The sequence below is a fragment of the Salminus brasiliensis genome, chromosome 23 (assembly GCF_030463535.1).
Source record: "Salminus brasiliensis chromosome 23, fSalBra1.hap2, whole genome shotgun sequence".
NCBI lineage: Eukaryota > Metazoa > Chordata > Actinopteri > Characiformes > Bryconidae > Salminus > Salminus brasiliensis.
This window is the reverse complement of record NC_132900.1, coordinates 5,627,061-5,652,281: the sequence shown is the minus strand read 5'-3', so window position 1 is coordinate 5,652,281 and position 25,221 is coordinate 5,627,061. Positions and strand designations below refer to the sequence as shown.

Below are 25,221 nucleotides of genomic sequence, written 5' to 3'. Positions count from 1 at the left end.
AGTCCCTGTAGAGAAGTACTGCCAATTGAGCCGGACTCTCTGGAGCAGGGAAACATGAACCTACTGGCACCATGATGCCCAGTGCCAGGTGTGGGCTAGAGGGGTATAACCCCCCCCCCCTAGAATTGAGCTGTGGAATGATGATGGTGCCCCATCCAATATTTTTGGGGTGAGTTGGGGTTAAGTTGGGGTTGAGGTGGTGTGCCCACGCCTGGCATTACAGGTACATGTTCCATGGTTCATCTGCTCCTGCAGAGAGTCTGATTCTATTGGCAGTACTTCTCTACAGGGACTACACAAGCTGTGTTTGTATGTGTGTATCAGCAGCAATGGGTGCAAATTAAATGAGCTGAATGCATTTCTCAGAAGGGGTGTCCGGAAACATTTGGACACACAGTGTAAGTGATGGTGTGACGTTCTTAGATGCGCTTCTGCCAAGCTGAGCCCATTTCCTTCTTCATTGTTGTAGACTGAAGAGTAATATGCATTCCATGGTAGTCTTCAACCACCCTTTATGACATGCACCTATAAATAAGGCAACTGTAATCTGCATTACTGCACCCAGAAGCTCAGTCACAGGTCGAGCCAACACATTCTGATTGGTGCGACCCGAATCTAATACGCCGCACAGCAGAGAACGTGCACTTTGAACCAATTGGAAACCTCAGCCTCCAGTACAGGGGTCTGAGGCCTATGCTCTGCTCAGGGATGCACACCGAGCATGAAGAGAGATTGCAAAAAGAAAAAAAGCCGGTTCAGGGCAAATAGAAGTCGATGCACCTCTGACACACTGAAAGAAGTGTTGGCGCAACACTCATTGGCAGAGAACACGGCGCTCTTGGAGCATGAAAAAGTTTCAGCTCCAGTATAATACCAGCCGGGTGGATCTTCACTTAAACCGAGTAGCGAGCCGTGAACAAGACGTGAATATTTCATGGCCGCTGCCTAATTCAGCGCGTATTTGTGAAGAGGGCGAGCCAGATTAATGTAATGTGACCTACATAAGCCATCTTATCTGCTCAGAGCACGAGAACAGGGGGGAAAAAGGGAAAAAGGATTGGGGGGTGGTGAAGGGGGCGAGGGGGGTGGGGGCAGATAAACATCAGCAGAGAAATGGCAGGCTGTTCCTGTCAGCACCATTCAGGGTCAGTGTCCTGCGCTCAGCCCCGCCGCTCTCCCCCTGCCAGGCAGAAAGAGAATAGAGAGCGAAAAGAAAAGGAAGAATTTTGAATGAGGTCTGCTTCCAGTGGTTTCATTTGCTACGTGAACAGCCTCCCAAGTAGAGAAGAGAAAGAGTGAGAGAGAGAAAGAGAGAGAGAGAGAAAGATATGGAGGAGGAGGGAGGAGGTGGGGTTCTGGTGAGGTATGGAGAAAGGTATGATAAGGATCTGGAAGATTTGAGGGAACGTGAATGAGGGAAAAAAGACGAGGTTCAAAAGCTGCGAGCAGATCATTTAAATATTTAGGACCCTCATGCCATGTAAGAAGACTTTAAGCACTATTCAAGCTGGATTGGTTTTTACCAGAGGAGCTTCTGTAATGTCATTTGTAAGAGATCTGATGGGTTGCTAAGTTCAGAATCAAATATTTAGGCAGTCTTCTCAAATTCATGGATTAAAAGCTCATAATCTGGATGTTTATGCAGGTACTGCACTTAGGGCCTGTCCCAAAAGGTGCCCTTAGGGCCCCCGCAGGCCAGACACATCATATTGTGCAATGTCCAAGCATTTAAAACCAGTGTTTTTTAAAGGAATGCACACACCAACTTGTGGTCACAAAGTACAAATATGACAAAAAATTACAGTCATTTTTTTCATTTGAGCTTTTTCCACCCACCCACGAGAGGCCACCATTTCTGTCACTCCATTTAATCTACTTTTCTCTATTAATAACGTATTCCTACCTGATTCTTCTGCATTTACTTGACTAACTATAGGGACAAAAGTATTGGGACATGCATCTCAATCGTTAGATTGAGTCCCACTCAGTCCCATTGCCACAGGTGTATAAAATCAAGCCCCTAGCCATATGCAGTCTGCCTTTCCACACATTAGTGAAAGAATGGGTGGTTCTATAGAGCTCACTTTCATTAACTGAACCCCGAGTCAGTTGATGAAATTTCCAATTTCTTCCTTCCTAGATCTTCTACCATCAGCTGTGAGAGATATTATTGAAAAATGGAAGCGTTTAGGAACTACAGAGAGCAGCAGCTCAGCCACCAATAGTCAGACCATGTCAAGTTACAGAGCGGGGTTGGGGGCGAGTGCTGAGGCGCATAGTGCAGAAAAGCCCAGGTTCCAAACCTGCTGTTGGAGCTACAGTAGGTGTAATATCAGGGTGTCCCAATACTTTTGTCCATATAGTGTGCGTAATAAATGTGATCTGACAAATGCCCAGTATTCACAGATCTATATGTTGTTAGTGATCTATATGTTGTTGGTGGTCCATATGAATGTCTATGTGTTTAGAATGGGATGTTATAAAAGCTCCTGTAGGTTTAATATCAGGGTGTCCCAATACTTTTGTCCATATAGTGTGCGTAATAAATGTGATCTGACAAATGCCCAGTATTTACAGATTGTTGATGGTCAGAAACTAAAGACATTACAAAATACGTCACTAGAGAAAAACACAGCGCATCCAACAAGAAGTAAAGTCTTCAAGCTTTTTTGTACAGAGAGTAAAACACTGTACAGGAAGCCCTGGTTCTACATGCTAATCTATGTTACTGTACGGTGTGAACATGCATGTGATGTAGTTCCTCTGGCTGCAGATTGAAAACTGTTTAAAAAAAAAATCAAGCAGTCAATTTCCATTCTGGCAGCAGAATGGCCTCTGGGGGGGGGCTGCTGAAAGAGACCATGTCTTCCAAATGAATGCCAAGCATCTGCTAATGTTGCTAGCCTGGTCAGACTGTAACTTACTTGACCTTGTCCCTTTTAGCTTCCAGACAGCAAGCATGTGAAACGTTAGTTAGCTGATACCAACGGTGAAAAGACTTCCTACATGATGCTGAAAGTTTCATTCCATTAAATCTGTGTTAGAGTTCTGTGTGATATCACAGATATAGCTGTGCTCTCCCACACCCCACTACCCCACACTGCTGCCAACACTAGCAAGCACTTCCTCCAAGCACGCTAAGCCAGCCAAACACCTCTTTGCCACAAACTGACACTAACACAACTTCACTGGATAGCTCAATGTGCTTGGAGAAGGACACTAACTACCCAATCCGTTACCCCAGATAACAGATATCTCCACTTGCTAACACCATGCTGAGTTATTAGGGACAGGGAGGACCATCTTACACCCCCCCCCAACCCCAGAGAGAGCGAGACAAGTTATACTTCTGTAGACTACCAGCCACTGAACATTGTGCCCTTCTGCTCTGATTGAACCTAGCAAGTATCTCAAGCTAGTCTAGGACAGTGATATGTGTTTTGCCAGGCCTACAATGTGCACTTGTGAGGGTCCCTAAAACATGGTAAGTCATACATGCACTAATAAAGACCACAGGGCAATGTGCTATGTGGTCTATTTCTTTTAGCAATGGTGTGTTGAGATGATGAGGAAAATGGTCTGCTTCTGCATGAGAGAGAGAGAGAAGGGCTCACTGTTTAAATAGACAGGTCGCTTCTCCAGAAATATGAGACGCAACCTATAGGAAAAGATGAGTAGAAACACATATGGTAGGAAGACCTTGACCTTTAACCTCAAACTTTCCTGTTTCAAGCATGTCCATATCATAGATGATGAAACAGAAATGCCCAGATAGGTACACATTCCCAATATGCAGGCTAAGACATCAGGGAAACTCTCATACCTGAGATACAACAGCTATGAGTGGGTATTTAATTAGCATGAGGTAGATATGCTAACTCTATGCACTTGGTTAAATGGTAATTTAATTAAAAGTTATGAAACCTGGCTTTCAAGAAGCTTAGCCCTTTTCTTAATTTATTACAGGTAATCCAAAACCATGGGAATAGCTGTTTGTCTTATATATATATATATATATATATATATATATATATATATATATATATATACTTCCCAGAGAGCTTAGGGTTAAGCCAATTACAGAATGCCCTTCACTCTACAGTTATCACTGTCAACGCTGTAAAAAACAGTACACACACTGCAGATTCGTGATAAGCATTATTTAGTCCCTCAGTAATGACTTGAATTTTACACCCAGGTAAAAACCAAATTGCCTCCAATCTGGATTCTGAGATCTAAATGTATAGTGTGTTTGAGACCAGGAGAAAATGACTGAGGTTAGCGAAACAGATGGTATGCTAGCTTGCAGACGCCTGATTAATGATTCTCCCAAATCTGAAACAAACGATCTATCTGCCAGCCGCCCATCGCCTTCTGTGTTGAAAGCACACTTCACCCGCCAACATACCACAACTACAACAGCTATAAACAGTCAAGCTCTCAATCGCAGCACCAGAAGAACGCTTGTAGGCCTTCTCTTGATATGCCAGCTGGGGTTCGCAAGGAAAGTCAATCCGTCAATTTAATGGACAAGCGTTCTAACAACAGCATGGTGAAGAATCCTTAACCACCACCACTGTTTGTTTGGCATGTCTGCTCCTCAAGAGATTGCCTTAAGGGTCTTGGTAGCTGGCGGATTTTTTTATCGACCTGAGAAAGCGGAAGGCCCTGTAGGACACTGTAACACTAAAATGCTCTATAAATGTGAGATATATCATGGTTTTGAAGTGTAGTGGAGTGTAGGTGTTTGGTAGGGCCTAGGCTCATCACTGGACTTTATCTTAAGACATTCAGTGTTTGGCCTTACAGTGCTTGCTTGATTGTAGTGAACTGGATCAATACACAGGCCTTACATTGTGCTTGTACACTTCCAGAGGTTCCAGAAGTAGAAAAAGACATGAGTTTTGGGTAATTTGTCATAATAAAATAAGAAGTTAAAGTTAATGTATAATATTAGCTGTAATTTTAGGTTAATAAATAGAAAATATTTCAAATAGAAAGCATACAGATCTTATATACAGCACCGTAAAAAATGAAGAGACCACCCTACATTATCAGTCTCTCTGATTTTATTATTTATAGGCAGTGTGTTTAGAGAAATTAACATTTACTTTGTATTTCATAAACCATGGACAACATTTCCCCTAACCCCTAAATTCCTAATAAAAATATTTGCTATTTATTTGCAGAAATGACAAGTGCTCAAAAACAACTGCTGAAATAATGGAAATAAATGATTATAATAATTATAATGCAAAGAAGTTATTATTGAAATTCAAACAAAACAGCGTTAATATTTGAACTTTGAGAGCATTCAGAAATCACTGTGGTGAAATAACCTTGACTGTCAATCACAGCTTTCCTGTCTTGGCAGGCTCTCCACTAATCTTTTACATTGCTGCTGGGACTTTATGCCATTCATAGTCTGCAAATTAAGATACTTAAGCTTTGTTTGATGAAATGCCTGGAATAAAACGGCTGCCGTATAGGTAGAGATGCAAATTTAAGAAAACAAACGAAGCAGTCTCTTTTTTTTAGATCTGTACATCAAATTAAAACAAATTAAAAATGGTGTTGTCAATCAAATTTCTCGATTTGGTACTGACAGTCAGCCCACCTGCTCGTAACACCCCTAGAACTAGCTATGCTCCCGACACTAAGAGGGTACAGACACACCACACCACCTTTAATACATGCAAAGCCAGCCATCGCCTCTTTTCCCCAGCTCTATCACACCAGCTAACAGACGAGGGAAGAGGTGGAAGGGAAGAGAGCGCCATCTACCCATCTAGGGAGAGCACAACCAACTTGTCTAGTCCCTGTAGGGAAGCAGGGATAGAATAGGACTCTCTGCAGCTGAAGTGGGGTGGTGATCGTCCAACCTCCTGACCTTACTAATGCTCTTGTTGTCACAGCAATGCTCCTCCAAAATCTAGTAGAAAGCTCTCCTCCCTGGACAGTAGAGACAGAATAGAAATTTTTTTGTACCCTTGATTCGGCAGAAACTATGAATGAGCAGGTGTCCCTATACTTTTGTCCATATATATCAAAAATTCATGTTATCAGCTTATTCATTAGAAATGTGACAGGACTTTTATAAATACAGCAATATTAGATGTTTAATCACCACCATGGACAAGGGTCTGATTATTATAATAAAGCAAGTGTGGTGCAAATCATTTGATTAATAAATGGCTTATGGTGGATTTAATTACAAGGCCTCATCATATCATTATACGCATGCATTTGTTTACAAGCGGACCTTGACTGCCCTAAGTTGGAGGACGCCGAGACTCATCACAGCGACTGAGAATAGCAGACAGCACAGCATCTCTGTCTGTGTATCTATGGTGATTTTTAGGCCTATCTAAATAAGATTTGTGCGACAGGAAGATAATACATGACTCCGGTGAGGTGAACTTAACTGATTGACAGACTTTTCAGGCCTGGAAATTCAATGTGGAATGGCGCAGTGAGCTGTTAGAAAACCTCTGTCTGAAGTACAGCAATCCGGGAAGAATCGGATCATTTATGGATAGGATTCATTTTTACGGTCACTAGTAGCAGCCTGAATGAGATTGCGGTCACATTGACATTAGATGGTGTGTGTGATCCTGCAAGAAAGGCCACAAGGTTGGTAAGAATGCTTCTGCAGTCTGTCTGTGTGTGCTTTCTTTTTCCATTAGAGAGGGGGACGTCTTGAAACGCTGAAAAAAGTTCTTCACAAAGGTGTCCGGGCGTTGTTATGGTTACAATGTGCGCACTTTTTTTTTTTCATAAGAGGACAAAAAGCGCTCCAGGCACGTCATTTACAACACAAAACACGGAATGATGAAACGGCTCAGATTAAACATCTCCTGCTAGATTGCAATTGGAAAGAGTCACAGGATTCCAAAGCAAACACTGCTGACAAATGGTCCTCTTAGAGTCTGCTGAGTGAAAACTTCCACTCTGGCACCCTGCATGACTTAAAATCAGCCACTTTCCAATACTAAAAGTAATTATGATTAGCTGTGTGAAATCCATATTTGGGGAAAGTGCCCACCCACCCAGATCTGTTTTCAAGCATAAACTGGCTCTGGAAACAGGTTTTCATGAGCCATCACCTGTTCTGAACACCATGACGACAATGAGCCCTTTGGAGCAATTCAGTGGTGTTTAATTCAAGGATTATTCAAGATATCATCAGTTAGTATTCGTAATTAGTACAAAACTGGGATGCACCCAAGATATCTTCATGTGTAGGAATCTTCAGTGTTGAATCAATGTTGATTGATTGATAGCCTGTAAACTTGGCTCATTTGTGTGCATCAGAGGCTGCGTCTGAATAGTCCTCATGGAATTTCTGTTCCTGTCTGTCTCTGTGATGCAAATATGGGCATGCATGAACATCGGCCAGGTGGGTTTCAGTTGGGCATGGGATCTGAGTGGGTGTTGTTAATGGGACCCAGTTGGACCTCCCAAATGGACATTTACATTTGCGGCGTTTAGCTGATGCTCTTATCCAGAGCGACTTACAGGGTTACTCATACTACAGAGTTGGGCCAATGTAGTGTTAGGATTCTTGCCCAAGGACTCTTATTGGTGTAGCGCAGCATAGTCACCCACACCGGGAACCGAACCCCAGTCTCCCACGTGGTGTGGGAGCCCACCCTAATCTCATATGGCTCCCATGTACAACCTAGAAGGGCCCCATCATTGACCCTGGTGGGACCAGCCCATGTAGCTACATTCATATGTAGGGCCAACATGGAAGCCAAGGGCAAAACTTTCTGGTTTCCAGTTGGGTTAACCATACAGACCCCACGTGGGCATGTTTTCTGGGTGATCTGACTCTAATGGCCTTAGATTGCAGCAATCCACATAACTACCAAATGAGGCAAAACCTAGGAACGGATATTTGAGCAACGCATTAATGCCATCAGTGGCTTCCTTCAGTAGCCTCAGCTAAACACGGCCTCCCTGGGTTCCAAATTAAAACCACATTACTATAAAAACAGGCAGAAATACATATAATAATAATAATATGCTTTTATTCTCATATTTACTGACTGAAAGACAGTTTTAATGAAGTATTTACTTTTTAAACGTCTCCTTGTCACGTCCCAGCAGAGCTGGTGCTCTATTTATCTACCCAGGCCACAAGATGAGCACAAAGTATGGGTAAATTCATGTGAAATAAATATAATTGCATGTATTTTGCGTTGTTTATCATGATTAAAACCGTACAAGTATAATGAAACACTGCTTAAAAGTCCCAGTAAATGCAAAACGTCAACTTTAGGTTAAGGCTACGCCCACTTACGGCTCAAATCCAAACACAGACACAGATATAATGAGCACAAAACAGACGTAGAAACAAATGCAGGCAGTAGCAATGAGTCCCCCTCACCCTATTTACAAGAGCTGAGCAGTTTTAGACTTTGTCTGGCTGACCCTTGTGAAAAATATGGCCTAAGAATCCATACAGTTGGTTAAAATCCATCACAATTGCTAACCGCCTGAGGTCTATAAGCCACAGACTTGAGCAGCTGCTGAGTGTCTTCCCTGCTGATGCTCTGCCAGGCCTGTAGTGCAGCCGTTTTCGCTCGCTGCTTGTTTTTGCTTTCAGTCCCGTCATCAGACACAGAAATGCTAGCTCAGTGGGATTCAGGCTGGTTGCCTGACAAGAACATTCTACTTTATGGCCTCAAAAAACTCCACGGTTGCTTCGGCAGCAGGCCTGTTGTCACTGTTTCCTTTTAAATCCAGGGCGCTGGAGTCGGCCCACACAGCCAAACCGCATAAACTGTTGTTGTTTTGTCTGTGTCCATACGTACTTTTACATACTTGACAGGTGACATAAACCTACATAAGCATTTCGAAAGCCTTCTTCAGGTGAGCATCAGTTGTCAGAAAGGCTGCTTTTGTCAGTTTTATTTCTGGGAACTCCACGGTTGTCGGGAAAGTAGGGCTGTCGCCCAGCTGTTGTCAGATCGGTCTGGAGGCATCTATTTTTTCCGCTATTTATTTTAACACCAGCCAATTTGCTCATGTGGGGCTCACACGGGTGGAACATGGGCTAGGTGGGTTCCAGGTGGGCATGGGCTCTGAGTGGGTTTGTGCGTACTTTGTCACTGGCGAAGAGTTGGGCTTCCCAAATGGGCCTCATTATTACCAACCCACCTCTATTTTACATGGGTCCTATCTAGATGGTAGAATTTGACCTTTTTTAAACCTCTGCATTTAAAAAAAACACAATTACTCAATTTCCCCTTTCCAATTTTAGATAACTAATTATCCAACCCATTTGTTAGTACTCTCCCCATTACAGGTAATGCTTCTGTGGACTGATGGCGGAGAGTAATATTGCACAAATCCATAATTACACGACTATGACTAGAGTGATGCAGCGTTACACAGACTGTTGGCCAGACGTACATAGAGCACTGTCTGTTGTGCGGAGCCATGAGTGGCAGTGACACAGACCCTATTATCCCTATGACAGTTCTATGGTCAGTGGAGCATCACAATGGTTCTGAAGCTGCTGTTTTAAAGTGAAAATGCTGTTGTCCCATTAACTTCAACAGCCCTACATGAATAGCTTACGTAGGTTGTAGTGTAGCCTTACGGATGCAGCACTTCAGTAAGCTGTTACCAAACTTATTAGCATCCCGCATTAATAAGCAAGGATGCAGTAATAACAGAAAACACGAGGGATGAATGAAAAAATGAAAATGAAAGAATACAAAATAATGAAAATAATGGCATTGTGCCCATGCTTTGCTATCTGCAGCATGTGAACCTGAAGGCCTCTCCCTCTGTCTCTCTCTTGCTGAGGGTCCATTATTATAAGTAGTTGGCTGAAGGAACAGAAGGGGAGAAGGAGCCGAGAGATGGAGGGACAGAAATAGATCATAAGAGGGTAGAAGCTCACTTCATGTTCTGTCCTTACAGGGTACTGGTTTTGAGTGCTGAGTGTCAGAACTCTGGACCTGAACCTGGAGCCCCCAAACCTCGTCTCCACCCACTAGACTCTGTGCTATTGTTTCCATGACAACGTGACAGGCATGGCCAGGAATGGCCAGAGGGCACTAAGGCCTCTCTCTCTTTCTCTCTCTTCTCTCGCTAAGTTTAGTTCACTTATGTCTCAGTTCACTTCAGTAGTACCATCTCAGCAATACTGACGAGTTCCAGTCTCTCACTCTCTCTCACTACCTCTACCTCTATATATCTCTCTCACTATCTCACTCTCTCTCACTATCTCTACCTCTATATATCTCTCTCACTATCTCACTCTTTCTCACTATCTCTACCTCTATATATCTCTCTCGCTATCTCTCTCTCACTATCTCTACCTCTATATATATCTCACTATCTCTATCTCTCACTATCTCTACCTCCATATATCTCTCACTATCTCACTCTTTCTCACTATCTCTACCTCTATATATCTCTCTCACTATCTCACTCTATCCCACTATGTTTACCTCTATATCTCTCTCTCATTATCTCACTATCTCACTATCTCTACCTCTATCTCACCATCTCTCTCTATCTCTGCCTCTATATATATATATTTCACTATCTTTTTCTCTCTCTTATCTTGTACGTTCTCTTGATCTCATTCTCTCTCTCCCTCCATCTCTCTCTTCCTATCTCATTCTCTCTCTATCTCATTCTCTATCTCCCTCCATCACTCTCTTCCTATCTCATTCTCTTTCTATCTCATTCTCTCTCTCCCGCCATCTCTCTCTTCCTATCCCATACTCTATCTCAATATCTATCTCATACTCTATCCCTTTCACATACTATATCTCTATCTTACTATATTGTTCTCTCTCAATCTCCCACTATCTCTCTCTCTGTCTCGCTCTCATTCTCTCAATACATTCAGGTTTCTCTCTCTCTAAATTCAGTTCAATGTCTCTCTTTCCATCGTTGTCTTTCTGTTTTTCCCTCAATTTACTTCCGCACTACTGTCTCAAAGCAACTCCCATTTCTCTCTATCCCTCTTTCTCTCTCTCTCTCTCTCTCTCTTTCTCTCTCTCTCTCTCTCACACACACACACACACACACACATGCTGTTCATTCAGCTGTGCTTCCCAGTGTCAAAAAAAACAGTCAAACGAGACATAACAGTCAAACGAGAGCAGAAAATAAGTTATTAATCATTTATCATCACCAGCTCCCTCTCTCTCTCCTTCTATCTTACACACACTATATGGACAAATGTTTGTGGCATTGAGCTGTAGAGCAATGGAAGAGCTGTGTTTTCTGGATTGATGGATGGTGCTCGATCCAGAACTTGTGGGATGAGTTGGGGATGATGAGGAGGGGTGGTGATCATCCAACATCCTGACTTATGTCACTGAATGCAATCAAATCCTCACAGCAATGCTCCTCCAAAATCTAGTTCAAAGCCTTCTTCCCTGGATGGCAGAGCCAGTTCCTCCAACAAAAGCAGGATAAACTCTTTTTTTAATACCCTTGATTTCGGAAGAAGCAATGAACAAGCAGGTGTCCCAGTACTTTTGTCCAAGTAATGCTTTTCCTCTATTTCTACCTTTACGTTTTTCCACTCTCTCTCTCTCTCTCTCTCTCTCTCTCTCTCTCTCCCCACTTCAGCCTGTGAATCAAGCCTCCTTCAAGTGCCCCATTATGCTCTGCACGTGACTCTGGCACTCTTTGCTTATTGTTTTGTGAGGGATGGCGAGTGGGACGTTGATGAAAGCTCCTGTCCAAGGGCGCGTGGTATTGATGGTGTAGAATAATGCCGTCAGTCAGGCCTTTTTTTTTTTACCGTGAGCTATTTTCCTTCCCGCCACCACTGTCCATTATCACTCAGCTGAAGATGCACATTGGATGAATATGATTTTAAGCGGTAGTGACAGGTGCGCGCATGTGCAGCTCTGTCGATATACATCATCGTGACATGCGCAGGGCTGCACGAGGTAACAGCAGATTAAACCCCGTCCCATTAAATATGACACCCGCAGGCAAAGCTGTGGATGTGTTTTTGTTGGCCTTGTGCACAGACGTGACCATGCAGGGCAATGAAACAGCATGGGAGTTTTATGCCGCAGGCGGCAGATTTAGCCCGATTATGCCTGGATTATAGCCGGATTACAGATTACAAGGCCTACAAGTTTGGCGTGTAAACAGATGAATGTGCCATTAGTTACGCCGACATCCAACAACAAGCGTGCAAAATGGACACTCGGCCCAGGCGGCTGGTTCAAGAGTTGACTTCCGGTCAGCCCTCTCGGTCCTGCTCCGATTAAAACATCTGGTCGGGGAGCTTACATTTCGCTGAAGATGGCAGAGCTAATGGATTTCATCCGCTCACTGTTAAACAAAGCAGGCGGGGGAGTCCGGCGGCCCACGCGTGGCCAAAACGGGCTGTCCAGGGAATGCTGTTTATTAATGGATTATCTGAAAAGAGGACATTTACAGCCTGGATGTGTTTTCTGTTGAGAAGAATTGACGGACAGCGCGCATTAGTGGGTCAATTATATCGAGGCCATGGATTTTAGCGAGTCCTGTGGAGCGTGTACAATTTATGTGGTTGTGTCCAGGCCAGGAACGTCAGAGGGAATGATTCCAGATGGTCAGTGTAGATGTTTAGAGCTCTGTACACAGCTATTTCCAGGTTCCAGGTTTCTAGACTTACTTGGAAATCAAGGACATGAACATCCTCTACGGTCTCTACGGCCTCTACAGCCTCAACAGCTTCTAAGCAATGCTGTAAAAGAACCCCTCCTGGTTCTATACAGAACACTGGGCGTTCTTAAAGAGTACATCCACCCTCAACATCAGCAAGCATGCAGACGCAGGGTTTGGTGAGGAGCGAGCAGAGTTGAAAGCAACCAATCTGAAGCTTTTCTGCTTCAGACTCTCGGAGGGTGAGGTCAAGCACATGCCTCCTCTGATACATGTCAAGTCAGCCCCCACCTCTTGTCAAACTGTCACCAAAGCAGCATCACTAAGCGGCCAATGCGCTCATAAGAAAAGAGCCAGAGCCGAAATTCTCAGAGCAAGCGAAGAGGCAATCAGAGGCTATTCTGCTCCGTACATCCCCATGGCGGTCAGTGGGAGTTTTGTTGAGGACAGGTTGCCACCCACCGCTATGTAATACAGGGACTGTTCCTGGGCTCAAAAAGAGCTTTCACATTTGACCAAGCAAACCAAAGTCTCAGATGAAGCGCTCCAGGATCTAGAAAAAAAAAGCTAGTGTAAAAAAATACCCTAAGAGGCTTTTAGGAAACTGTGCCCTGGACAGTCAACAGTAGGAGCAGCATTGCAAGCTGCCATGACCGGCCATGACCATGTCATTCTTTAACGTGCTTATTTCCTCATCCAGCATTTTCCACTTTTTAGTTTGGATATCTTTATTTTCATAATCCAAGCAAGTGACAAACTTGCTGTTTTTCAGGAGGCTAATGATGGCCTAGTTGCAGGAGTTTCACTTCTACGTTTGTCTCTTTGGGATACCCTGCCTTTAGCTAAGAAACCACAGGATGATTCCATCAGACAGCAAGTTGTTTTGAGGTTTGTTTTTGAGCAGGGGAATCAGCAAACTATGTGGGAATGAATTGAAAGGAAAAATGCTTGAGGCTTAGGCTTGTCTGACAGTTTCAGAGCGTCCCAAAGAGGGTTTATCACAAGATGTAAACCACTAGTAAACCTCAGAAACAGGAAGACCAGATTACAGTTTCCTAAAATAAAAAACATCTTAAATAGTCCGTACAGTTTAGGGCTTCGAGTGGTATAGCGGCACTGCCACTATGACCTGATGCTGCATGCCATCAGCAGCAGCCGGAGCCTGAGAGAGCACAATTGGCCACAATTGGTCTCCAGGTGGATTGATGGCTCTTTCTCCACCCTCACATCACTTAGGTGTGATGCTGTTGGCGCCTTCCTCCAAGCATGTTGGTTGCCTAGAGCAGTTGCAATGGTGGTAGTCTAATAAAGAGGCGGTGGCTGGTTGCTCATGTGTCGGCAGAGTAGCCATCTATCAGGCCTTGCCCTACCAGTGTCAGGAGCATTACATGTGATGGGGGGAGGGGCTGGGGGGGGCTACCAATGAGTAGGTTGGGTTGTTGGCTACCAAAAACTGTCCAGTTCTGTCTGGAAAAACATCTCACAACCCAACGATGGGAAGTGAAGAGATTGGCGAATGGGAAAGAACAGCATACCACCTTATCTGTCAAGCGTGATGGAGGTTGTGTAGGGCTGCAGGTTGCATTCTAAAGTGTATAGAGCTATATTATCTGCCCAGATTCAGCCCAATGCTTCAAAATTCTTTGGACAGAGCTTCGTTATGCAGATGGACACCGTAGCTATGCTGCATAGGTCAGCAAAGTGGAACGTTCTGCAATGAAAAAGCCCCAGGAGAAAGCAGGAACTGAGGACGGCTGTAATAAAGGCCTGCCGGAGCATCGCCAATGAAGAGACCTAACCTTGTATATGGGGATCTCTGTGTGTTCCAGGTTTCTGCAAAGGATCCAAGAATTTAAAAATGACACTGTATTATTTTTTGTTGGTTTGTCCAATTAAGTTTGTGTGCAAATGATTGTAATTCCCATTCCTTTTACCCAATTTGAATGCACATCTACTCGAATTAAAGCCGAAAGCCTGTACTTGTACTTTTACATATTCATTATTTCATTTTTCCAGTATTCTGTGATGGACAGCTAAAATAGCAATGCCTCTTTCAGCGTCCAATTATTTATGGGGCTGACTGTATATGTAGTAATTCATAATGAAAGAGTGTAAACATCCATTTTCCCCTCGCCTGCACTCCAGCTCTATCTCGCTCGCTCCTTTAATGCACTGCACCCCACTAAGTGTTTTGTTCCATGAAAAATGTGTGTTTTCGCTCCTCCTGGTCCTGCCCCAGCCCTTCTGATTGTGTGCTCACCCTTTGTCACTCCGTAATCAGTGAACACTGCGAGCTTAATCAGAGCCCACTCACAAACACACACGCACAAACACACCCCTGCATCGGAAGTCATCAAAAGCCACTGGCAAACGCTTTACATGTAACGATCTGCCGCACAGTTCAGCTAGAGCCAAAAGCGCTGGTTTGAACTGGCTCAGCACCGCCAGCCAAACCCCTGCCAATGCCGAGCTCTATCTAGACACCAGTGATCAATAAGCAGAGCGGTGGGAAGCTTTGCAGTGCCTAATCACACATCTGGAAGAAGATTATGAAGCATCCGGGCCAAGTCCTCCAGCGTTTTCAGAGCTGTTTTTTTCCTCAGGCCATCAGACTGAGCTGATCTGCCTGATGGCCCCTTAAAGCGATACTTCGGCCAAAAATCACATTATGCGAGTTTCCCTTCACTTCAAATAACGAGAACCAGCTCTGACATGTTTGGCGTCTGTCACATACTCCACTGCTTCCTCATGGCAGACTAGGGTTCAATTCCCTTGCAAAGTTACACTGCATTTGTCTACCTGTGCAAAAGTTTGTGGACACCCATTGCATTGCTGACACAGATGTGCAAATGTGCAAACACACACACACAGCTTGTCCAGTCTCTATAGAAAAGTGTCGTCAATAGAATAGGCACCTTTTGGCACCATGCCAGTAGGTATAATGCCCCCCAGCAATGAGCTGTGGAGCAGTGGGGCTGTGTTCTCTGGAATGATGGATGGTGAAACCTCTGAAATGAGTTGGGGAGGAGGTGGGGCGTTGATCATTCCAGCTAACATGTCCATGTCCATGTGGGGCCTGTACGGGTAGCTCAGCAGGGAACCAGAAGATTTTGTCCTAGGTTCCATGTTGGTCCCACCAATTGATGCCTACTAGGGACCAGTGATGGGACCAGGAGGGGTTAAACATGGGCCCCATATGGGTTGTACACTGCACATGGGGCCTAGACAGGTGGAATGTAACAATGATGCCTGTTTGGGAAGCCCAACTGGATCCTAGTAACAACACATGTACAAACCCACTCAGAGCCCATACCCTCCTGGAACCCACCTAGCCCACATTCCACCCCTGGGAGCCAACATCCTGTCCTTATTAATGCTTTAGTCACTGAATGCAATCAAATCCTCACAGCAGTGCTCCTCCGAAATCAGAAAGCCTTCCACCTTGGACACTAGATACAAATACCTCAGGATGAACTATTTTTTTCAATACCCTTGATTTTGGAAAAAACAATGAACGAGCAGGTGTCCCAATACTTTTGTCCATACAGTGTATCTCGCTATTTTAAGAGTATATCCACTGGTAGGAATAGGCAGGCCTGAGTAGCACAGTGGCAGAGGCTGGTGTATAATGATTTAGGCATGCCATGCCAGCTCATATGGTACAAGCTTACCCATCGTTAGCCTTGTAGTGAAGTCAGTGCTAACCTTAAGGGGAAATTGTCAGACAGCACACGTGTCTGGTCTGACTGACTGCTTTCGGGGTAAATGGAAAATTGCTCCAGTTCGATTTCTTGCTGAAGCACTTCATTTAGACCACCACCCCATTGTTCTGTACACGGTCTGTTGGTCTGTACTTATTGTCTGAGGTTCCTGTGTTAAATGTAGCATCATGGTTCCAGGGGAACTGTATTTCGCTCCTCTCTCAGCACCTGGCTGTGATGAAAGGGATGACAAAAAGCCTGACTTGGCCTCACTTCAGACGTCCAGGCTGTATCCCACTGCCTCTTTAAACTGCACTCCCAAAATAGAGGCGTTACAGACGGCAGCACATTTTTGTGCTACTTTAACAGAGCTTTTCTCCATATGTCCAAATGTTTGTGGACACCCCTTATAATAAATGCATTCAGCTATTTTAAGTTGCACCCATTCCTGCTGACACAGCTGTGCCATTGCACACGGTAGTCCTGCCATAGAGTAGGACTGTCTGGAGCAGATAAACATATGTACGTATATTGGCACCATGACTAGTGCCAGGGGTAGGCTAGATAGGTATAAAGCTCCCAGTATTGAGCATTGAGCTCTATCCAGTATTCTGACCTCCCTAAGACTTCTGGCACTGAATTAAATGACATATTCACAGCAATGCTTCTCTTAAATCTAGCAGAAAGCCTTCCTACTCCAACAGTTACTCCAACAAAAGCATGGTAAGTTTTTTTGTAATACCCTTGATGTCTTGATTTCAGAATAAACAATAAATAAGCAGGCGTCCTGATACTTTTGTCCATACAGTGTTGCTGCTTATTTGATCCAGGTCCAGTCCTGCTAATACCCTCATAAAAAATTAAAAATAAGTCATAACCCTTTACACTTAACAACTGCTTGCGACACCTTTGGCAACAACTGCGACCAAAAACACCCTTAATTGCCATCCCGATGTGCCATCAGCAGCCGGAGTCTGAGACAGTACAATTGGCTGTGTTATCTCTGAGTGGGTAGATGGTGCTCTCTCCAATCATCATCATTAAGTGATGTTATCCGTCACAGGCGTCTGTTAGCTGGAGCGGTGGAGCTGAGGACCCGGAGCTTTCCTCAGAGGGTGTCGGCTGCCTGGCGATGCCAGATCGGTGGTTCAAAAAGAGGTGGTGTCTGACTTTGCATGTATCAGAGGAAACATGTGTTAAGTCCTTACTGGAAGCATTGCTAGTGCTAGCGGAAGCTACGGAATGGGTGGGTTAACGGGCAGTACTGAATTGGGAGAAAAAAGGAAGAATTTGACAAAAAATAAATAAATAAATAAACACCCCCTTAATTTTGTTTCTTATACAGTAACAAAAACAGCGAAGGAGAGAAGCATCAAAGAGGCTGGAAAATGGTCATGCAGAAGTGAATTATGACTGTTACATAAACATAAACCCACACAAGCATTATAATTGGATCTCGGGAGGGGAGGGGGGGGGAGGGTATTAAAAATGCATCCAAAACATTAACTTATTTAACACAGAGACGTGCTCTAATTACAAAATATAGATCAGAAGCACTGCGTGCGCCTGTGTCCTGATAGGGAATAGGTGTAACCAGCTATATTTTACCTAGTTGAGTTTGTGTATTACCCATAAACCCTAAAATAATGATATCACAGAGATGTGTTGAGAATTAACACATCGTTTTAGAGAGGCCGTACAGTTTCAGCCTCAAGCCAATCAATACAGCAAACAAGCTGATGGCTTCTTCTGGGCTTTTTTTTTCCACTGTGGCCCTGACTGGCCTAGGCCTTATTGACACTAATGCAGAGCTGTACTGAAGTTTATGGGCTGAGATTACAGTGTTTTTGCGTGATCAGGAGCGACTGTAATTGGGGAGGAAAAGAAGAGAACAGAATAATGCAGAGCAGCCAAACGAGAGCTGGAAAAAAAGCTGAATATGGGGCAAAATGCTGACAAAAGGCTTCCCCTGACAGGCTGACGATGTAAGTTAGTGTGTTTTAAGCCCGTGTGTACGCTTGACGTGGGTGTACTCCTTTTTTTAACCGTCTTTGTGCTGCCCCACGTTTCCCATGATGATGAGAATACATGGAAAAGTTATTTTCCTGTTTTCCTGCCATTTCTTTATTCATTTATTTATTTATACATCTCCCGATGCTGCTGGGGCATTCCAATGCTTCCTAACAAGGATTTGTTTTTAAACCTTATGCAACCAGAGCAGAGGGACATCACTTCAAATCCCAATGATGCCGCAACTGTCCATCGCCGGGAGCCGGAGAGAACACAAATTGGCTCTGTTGTTCTCCGGCACCGAAAAAATGGCTTAGTTTCTGCCTCCTGTCCGTCTATAGTGCTGCTGGCCAGTCGTGGCCATCTGCCAACTCACGCACGCCGTATTGGGCAGTCAGCACTCTCCTCCAAATGCGTTCAGCTGCCCTACAATGCTGCGCGAGCAGCAGGGCCAAAAGCCAAAAAAAAAAAAAAAACAGCAGAGAGATAGTGGCTGGCTCCATGTGCCTCAGAGGAAGCATGTGCACTGGACTGGCTGACTTTAATAGAAGCCCCCCTCCCTCTTGTAGCTCTATATTACTGCTGTACAGTTGTGGTCCCCATCGTCTCACCCTCTATCAGTGACCAGTTTCCATTATTCCATTAGTTTCCAACATTACACTATTAGCGCCCATATTTAATACATACCAGTCAGCCATAACATTAGAACCAAGCGAATAACAAGGATTATATGGAGCCAATGACACCTGGCAAAGGGTGGGATCTACACATTAGGCCCAACTGTGATGTTTTAGATGATTGGGTCATCAGAACATTTCCAAAACACCAGGTAGGTCTTCCTGGGGGGGTGTTCCTGGTATGTTCCAGGTCATTACCTACCAAACATGCTTGGGAAAGGACAATCAGAACTAGCAAACTGGCGACAGGGTCATGGGCAGCAAGGCCTCATTGATGTGATTCATTGGCTTCCATGAATCACATCAATGAGGCTTTGGTGTCCATGATCCGGTGCCCCTGACCCGCGTCACCTCACAGAATGCCATCATTCTGGTGAGGTGGTCCAGGCTTTTTTGGTGGCCCACAAAAAGAATGTCACCTTGTGTGTTCAAGGTGGAAGTAACTTCGGGTTTCTACAGATGCCGTTATAAGAGGATGATCGGGCTATAAATTCCTGCAGGGTGTGTGACGGGATTCATAGATTGAGAAGAGGTGGTACAGTGCAGTGAGTGTCTGCAACAAAGCAGATCTGCAGATGTATGGAAGCATACGGTCATACAGATCTACCAGCAGTGGCAAAAATCCCAGTCTACAGGATATTTTAGACTAACTGATGGACAGGGACCACTTGCAGGTTTCATGGCAGCTGCAGGGGCCTGAAGTTACTACCACTTTAAACATGCAAGGTGACTAATTTTAAGTCCAGGGAGCTTTTAAATATATATATCTAAAATATAATATAGTATATTGTATTTTATATTATATTTTATATGTATATATAGTATACACACCTATATTATATATTAGCCTTAATTATATATTTTTCATATTGTCTATATAATTAATACTATTTATTATCTATGTCTGTATATACATATAATAGTACTCTGCCCCATTTGCTTTATATACAGTAAGTACCTTTATGTAACTGGGTTCAGAAAGATGGCTTTGCCCTTTCAGTTCTAAAAAAAATGAAGCATAGAGCATTTGGCTTTTGTCTGGACATCACCAAACACACATACACAGGCCCATGCACACACACAAACACACAGCCAATCCGACGAGCTGTCTGAAGTGGGCTCTGAACCATTACATCAGCAGCAACAGCCCAACAGGATGTGGACATATCTCCACTTGGGCAGTGTGCTTGTGCTTGCCGAACGGATCGATCGCCCTCGGTTTCATTCCCTGCACGTCCAGCTGGCTGTGACACCACAGCGCCGTGCTCCAGCCAAGCTGAACTCCCCACCACTGCTGCTGCTGCTTCTGCTGAACTGGACAAGCGAGGCATGCAGCATCTCCCCACAAAGACCTGTGGAGCCCATTTCACTGCGGTCGATCCCGTTCACAAAGATAATCCATTCCGTCTGCCACATAATGCCGGGGTTATTACACATACCTCAAATCCACCACTGACAGGTCATCAAACTGACGTTCAATACCCGCCACGGGCTCTTTGAAAAATGAGGCTGTTCCATGTATCCGATACCTTCCTCGTGTTTTCTGAACAGATTTTGAAATAAACGGCTTGATTCGATTCCCATCTCACAACACATCGGCCCATATGTCATATTTACAAAGAACTAAGAGGCTTACAGACATTACACTCAACCAGTGTATTAATGATGTCCATTTAGTCATGTGTTTATTTTGTTGTGATAGCAGCTCAGCCTATAGTCAGGTTTATGAGGTTTGGCTGGATTTGGTTTGTTTGTTTGACCTATAAACCAAATCTACACTATATGTCCAAATGTTTGTGGACACCCCATTTTAATGAATGCATTCAGGTACTTTAGGTTGCACCCGTTGCTGCTGACACAGATGGCACAGCTTGTCTAGTGCATGTAGAAAAATATTGCTAGTAGAATAGGACTCTCTGGAGCAGATAAACATCAACCAATTGGCACCATGCTGCCTAGTGCCAGATGTGGGCTTGAGGGGTTAAAGCCCCCCAGCATTGAGGAGCTGTGGAGCAGTGGAAGAACCGTGTTCTCTGGGATGATGGCAGGTGCTCCATCTAGTACTTTTGGGATGAGTTGGGGAGTTGGAGATTAGGTGGGGTGGTGATCATTCAACATTCTGACCTCACTGACGAACTTGTCGCTGAATGCAATCAAATCCTCATAGCAGTGCTGCTCCAAAATCTAGTAGGAAGCTTTCTTTGCTGGACAGTAGAGATAAGTATCATTGGTTAAACTCCTTTAGTAGCCTTGATTTCACAAAAATCAAGTAGGCCTGAGTTGTGGCCTGAGCTGAAAGGAGGTGATTTGGTCAGAAGATGCTATTAAGGCTGTTTACTGGTCTTTTGCTAAATGAGTAAATGCTGTACATAATAATGTACATGTATGTGCACCCTCACACACACACACACCCACTGCCACGGTTCTACAGCTTAGGCCTACTTCAACCTCCTCAGCCACAACATCCCAACTACTGAGAATACCCGTCCCCATCCCCAGTGTCCTCTTTTTGGACAACACAAATATGGTCCACCCTAGCATTGGGATCCGATGTTTTTGAGATGATGATCAGCACACATTCCACCGGGTGTGTCCAAACATTTGCCTGGTTCTGTACTTATTTTCATTAAGCTGAATGGAACGTTCTCATCCAAAGTCTCATCCAAGGTCATGTGCAGGCAGAACCTGAATAGATCAATGAGATCACAAAGTCTATGAGTCTATTCTTACGAGTGACTCTCCTCTGAATTTCACTGGGTGGATACGTGTGGCATACAGTCACTTATTTATTTATTTATTTATTTATTTATTTATTTGGGAGTGTGCCTCCTGTTGATGTGTGTTTAAATGGCATTGATCCACTGATCCACAGGGGTTCTAAGCACTTCTCGTCCTCTCAGCATCTAATGAAACGGATGGAGCTGCCTGAGCTCCAAAATCCTACAGAAAAAAATGACTCTCATTGAAAGGCCACCGCTAAGAGTCGCACCTCCTCACTCTCTGTCAGCGCTCATCCATCTGGAAGGAGGCTGCTGTGTACAGAACAAATGGACACTGTAATCCCTCTGCCCTCTGCTTCACTCAGTCCTTCTCCCTCTCTCTCTCTCTCTTTCTCTCTCTCTTTCCATCATTCTCAATTTTCTCTTCTCAAATCTTTTTGCACTCCTTGCTTCCTTCCTTCACTCATCCGTTCACTTCTCTCTCTCTTTCTCTCTTTCTTTCACTAACTATCCCATCCCACCTCTTTTTTTCCATTTCTCATCACTCTTTTCACTTACTTTCAGTATCTATTTTCCCCCACTATTCCAATTTCACATATGGACAAATGTATTTGGACACCTGCTCATTCCTTATTTTTTCAGCATTCAAAAATATTTAAAAAAAAGTGTTTACCCTGTTTGCATTTGATTGCATTCAGCAACCAGAGTCTTAATGAGGTCGGCATGTTGGATGATCACCACCCCAACTCATCCCAAAAGTACACAGTTCTTCCTTCCACTGCTCCACAGCTCCTCAATGCTGGGGGGGGGGGGGGTTATACCCCTCTAGCTCACGCCTGGCATTAGGCAGCATGGTGCCAATAGGTTCATGTAGATCTGCTTCAGAGAGTCCTATTCTATTGACAGTACTTCTTTTCAGGGACTAGAGAAGCTGTGTATGTGTGAATGCATTTATTAGAATGTCCACAAATACTTGACACATATTGTATCTCTTGTTCCAATCTCTCTCTCTCTCTCTCTCTCTCTCTCTTTATCTCTCTCTCTCTCTCTCTTTATCTCTCTCTATCTCTCTCTCTCCTACAACAGTTTTGTCCATCATATTCTATCATTACCATCTTTCTTCTCTCCATCATCCTTGTCTTCCTTTCCATTGCTCTCTCTCTCTCTCTCTCTCTCTCTCTCTCTTTATCTCTCTCTCTTTATCTCTCTCTCTCTTTATCTCTCTATCTCTCTCTCCTACAACAGTTTTGTCCATCATATTCTAGCATTACCATCTTTCTTCTCTCCATCATCCTTGTCTTCCTTTCCATTGCTCTCTCTCTCTTTATCTCTCTCTCTCTCTCTCTCTCTCTCTCTCTCTCTCTCTATCTATCTTCCACTCTCTTTCCTCTCTCTCTCTCTATCTCTCTCGCTCATCATCCCATCCATCTGATTTCCCCGTCTCTCTCTCTCTCTCTCTCTCTCTCTCTCTCTCTCTCTCTTTATCTCTCTCGCTCATCATCCCATCCATCTGATTTCCCCCCTCCCTCTCTCTCTCTCTCTCTCTCTCTCTCTCTTTATCTCTCTCTCTCTTTATCTCTCTATCTCTCTCTCCTACAACAGTTTTGTCCATCATATTCTATCATTACCATCTTTCTTCTCTCCATCATCCTTGTCTTCCTTTCCATTGCTCTCTCTCTCTCTCTCTCTCTCTCTCTCTCTCTCTCTCTCTCTTTATCTCTCTCTCTCTCTCTCTCTCTCTCTCTCTCTCTATCTTCCACTCTCTTTCCTCTTTCTCTCTCTCTCTCTCTTATTAACTCCCATCATCTCATTCAATTCTCTCTCGCTCCCTCTCTCTCTCTCATTTCCAACTATATTTCTCAGTTCAGGCTCTGGTTTATAGTACAGTGCGCTGTCCAGTGCTGAACTGGTCTCATCTCTTCGGTGCTACACTTGGTGCTCCATATCTGAACATCTACTATACACCACTATGATACTACCTGGGACTGTCTTGCACTATGAGGTACTACCTGCTCTCACCTTATAATCAACTATAAGATTATATAGAAGATAGAGATTGTGTTGTTGCATACTGAATACAATCCCCTTTGAATTGCATACCTGCCCCTTAAACAAGCCTTGTCACATCCAGCACGTCCAACAGCCAAGCAAACCTCGATCACCCCGTTTAAACCCACACTGGCTGCACTTGAAAGCACGTTCACGTTTGTAAAACTGCAGGGAAATGCAAATCAGTGCTTCTGTCGTAGGAGATGGCAGTGCAAGCAGCCTACAGTGAAACGAACGCTGGATCTGGTGTTTCAGAAGTGTGGAAGAGCAAAAAACACAACCACCAACCTGTCCAACGCTCGAGCCAAGAAGTGCGATTCTTCAGACGCGCTCGTGAATTCAATTAGCTGCTTTCAACACAAGCGGACCTTCAGATCGGCTCAGACAGGCTATCAATCCACGTCGAGGTGGCAGACACACACCACAGCCTCATTTCACCCGTTTGCGGAGCTCCCTAAAGGCCACGGTCCTGTCCCTCCATTCTCCAAAGAGGCGACGTCAAATCTGCCCAGGTCGCTTGGTCAGCGTCCACCGCGCACCCTTCCGTAAATATCACGCGAATGTCGAGCTGCCGTTTGTCCCGAACGGCCTGCGAGGAACTCTCCGGTTCCTTCTGCTTTCAAGGCATCTGCTGTTCTCCTGACGGACAAAGCTACGGATCTCACATCCAGTTTTGCCTTATATGCTCGCGCTGTTCCGCTTCCCCCTTCTGTTTCTCCGACCAAACCTCCCACCCCCCCACCGTCCCTCCCTCCCTCCCTCTCTCCCTCCTCTCGCCCAAGCCATTGTTCACACCGATTGGTAACGTAAGCTTCGCATCAACGCGCAAGCTCCAGTCGCAAAGCCTCGGAGCAGGCTGGCGTCCCTCCAGCGCGCTCTGTTTCCCTTCAATTCAATTTAGTTTCCACACTAAATCCGATCCCATTCCTCCAACCTAGAGGATAAAGGACTTGCCATGTGTTGCTCTCTTTTTTTTATTTTCCCCACTCCATGCGTAACAGGAGGGCTGAATAAGAGGGTTGCATGAAGGTGGGCTTAATAAAAATAGTCACTTATGGAGTCCAAAAGTATCCAGACACCCCAATGTCCATGGAAAAGCATTGCTAGAATAGGACAGCAACTGCATATGAGCCTAAGGTCTTCACATCCATTGCCAAGCATCAACTAGTGAAGATAAAATAGCATGTAGTATAAAGCCCCCAGTGAAATACTGGGGGGCAATCTGGTGTTTTAGAAGTGTGGAAGAGCAAAAAATTCAGGGGGCAGGGGTGGCTTAGCGGTTAGAGCTCCAGGCTGTTGATAACAGGGTTGTGGGTTCGATTCCTGGGCTTGGGAAGCTGCCACTGTTGGCCACTTGAGCAAGGCCCTTTATGGACGCTGGAGTTGGCTGCCCACTGCTCTGGGTGTGTGTGTACTCACTGC

At 44.5% G+C, this 25,221-nt stretch overlaps 1 protein-coding gene across 1 annotated transcript in view; it reads right to left on the bottom strand.

The window, feature by feature from the left end:
- lrrc24 (leucine rich repeat containing 24) overlaps nt 1–24,511 on the bottom strand; it is a 39,669-nt gene extending 15,158 nt beyond the window's left edge. The window contains exon 1 of the mRNA XM_072668839.1: nt 24,088–24,511. The gene's annotated coding sequence lies outside the window, so the exon portion shown is untranslated. The remainder of the gene's footprint in view (nt 1–24,087) is intronic.
- Nucleotides 24,512–25,221: the final 710 nt, after the last annotated feature.